Genomic DNA, 2,513 nt, shown 5'->3' with positions numbered 1-2,513 from the left:
GAACCCCGAACCTAAATCCGGACCAGATTGCATCGCCCGAGGATGTGTGGATGGACCCTGCCCCGCAGGCCGCACACTCATCGGCGGTAGAGCCGAACATAGGCCTTACCTCTAAGGAAGCCTATGACTCCAGTCCCCCGGACTCGTATCCGGCTATAGGTTCCAGTCCACGCGCTCCCGAGCCCGCTGAGCCTGGTTGGGCTCCGGTAACGGAGTTTATCGCTGCGGATATCTTCCAGCACTCGCCCCTTGGCGATGTGCTGAACTCGTTAAAATCTCTCTCTTTGTCAGGAGACTCATGGCCGAACTATGTCCGGCTCGAGTGGGAAGCAGGCGATGAAGGAATTCGTTGCCCACCCACCACCCACTTCATAGCCACGGTCGATGATTTAACCGATGTGCTAGACTTCGACTCCGAAGACATCGATGGTATGGACGACGATGCAGGAGAAGAACAGGAACCACCACTCATGGGCCAGTGAACAGCCACCGCCTCATATGATATATATATGGCGGACACTCCGAAGGAAACCAATGGCGATGAGGCAACGGAGGATAACCCCTCAGGGAAGAAAGCAAAGCATGGGCGTCGTCAACGCTGCTCCAAGCCCCGCCACAACAATACCGGCGCAGGAGACGAAAACAATTCGGATGGTGCCAAAGATGAATACAACCCTGATCAGCCTGCCTTCAAGCAGGCCGGACTAGCCATAGTGGGATACTTGGAGAGGAACAACTATATGCCCTCTCCCGAAGACGAGGTAAGCCTCGGCGATGCCGAATGCGGCGTGCCTGAGGATCCAGTGGAGCAAGTTCGCTTCAAGCGACGGCTCATGGCCACGGCAAGGAGCCTGCAAAGGAAGCAATAGCAGCTTAAAGCTGACCAAGATTTGCTCATGGACAGGTGGACCAAGGTCCTGGCCACCGAAAAATACGGACTCGACCGCCCCGACAAAGGGCACACATGGCATAATTTTCTACCTCAACCTAAGTAGGAGAACCCAAGGCACATACCCCGACGTCAACACACCACCACGGTCCAAGACAATACGAAGGATACACGAAGAGGCATCCTCAAGCCTCGGCGCAATTGTCATAAATGTCAAGTCAGGAAAGTTGGTGCCAAATCCAGCAACTCCCAGTCCGGTCAGCGGACAAAGAACAGCTCAAGCCTATCCGGCCCAAGCAACATACTCGATCAACCATGTGAAATTCATGGTACTCCTAGAAGGACGGCCAAGCATACCAATAGAGAATGTCGGATCCTCAAAACAAAGCGGCCGGTCGTGTGCCGGAAACAATGAGGGGAGGATTCCAACAACGGCGAAGTCAAAAGGTCCTCCAGAGCATAAAAGTACGGCCGAACTCCCCCGATCACATTGACCATCCGGACAATATCAACCACAACAATTTAATTGCACTACCTCTGGACCCAGTAGTCTGGGGGCTCCATCTCACATAAAGCCCCGCGGGTATGAAACCACAAATAACATCTTCTAAAAGATGCCAGGTGCAAAGGCCAAGTTTTACTGGCCCACCACTCTAACGGTTGTCTTTGGATCACCAAACAAATACCACACCAAAGAACAAGCCTTCGGCACTTTCCCCTCATACAGTAATTACCATATGTTAACGGGATGAACCACGTTGACTAGATTCCACGTGGCAAACCATTAGGCCAGCCCCGTGTGATATAGTCACATCTATGGGCAAGGCCGAACCCCACCCTTAGAGCGGAAATCACACCGCTGCCGGAGTAGCGAGTCGTGTCTGCCTATCAAAATTTTGATATGGCAGCCAACTATCCGGACACCAACTGAGGAGTCCGTGCTACTTTATGGTATAACAGTTGGGTTAACCAGGCTCCGATTAGACACCCTCGGTCCAACCACAAGAGGACGTTCAGCTGCCCTCAAGTATTTGCCTTTACAAACTAACTTTGACGCAGAATAGGATTGGCGACGTGGAATCAGCCCGGACACACAAGGGTAGGAACACACAAGTGACCCCCCCAAAGAAGGCAGTCCGGATTCACTTCAGATGCACTCACAGCCGCCTCCAGTCCGGCCATGACAGGTTCCGCCAAAAATACCCCTTTTCATAAGCATAAAACCGCATTTATATGCATAAACATGTCATTGTACTACAATGCATAGACTTAAATAACACTTAACAACCGTCGTTTCTCATTGACGCCCCTTTGTCACAAATGGCACCCACACCTTGTGTTATGCCCGATTACGCCAGGGGCTTCATAGTACGACAATAAGTCCGACCACCTTTTCGGTCGCTCGGCACCCCGAACTTATAACACTATATGCATCAGCTCCGAATCATGTCTTGGGTCATTGGTTGGGTTTGCCCGGCTCCCATGTTTTGGTACCTTACGTTCCGCCCCATCGGCTAAGGTAGCGCTGGGAGAACTACTGCGATTGTGTCCCGGTTCTTCCGGACGAGCACCTCAGTAGAGAAAGCCAAAAACTGACTGTCATGATACGGCGAGAGCTGGTCAG

The sequence above is a fragment of the Triticum aestivum genome, chromosome 4B (assembly GCF_018294505.1).
Source record: "Triticum aestivum cultivar Chinese Spring chromosome 4B, IWGSC CS RefSeq v2.1, whole genome shotgun sequence".
Taxonomy (NCBI): domain Eukaryota; kingdom Viridiplantae; phylum Streptophyta; class Magnoliopsida; order Poales; family Poaceae; genus Triticum; species Triticum aestivum.
Note: the sequence above shows the minus strand (reverse complement) of the source record.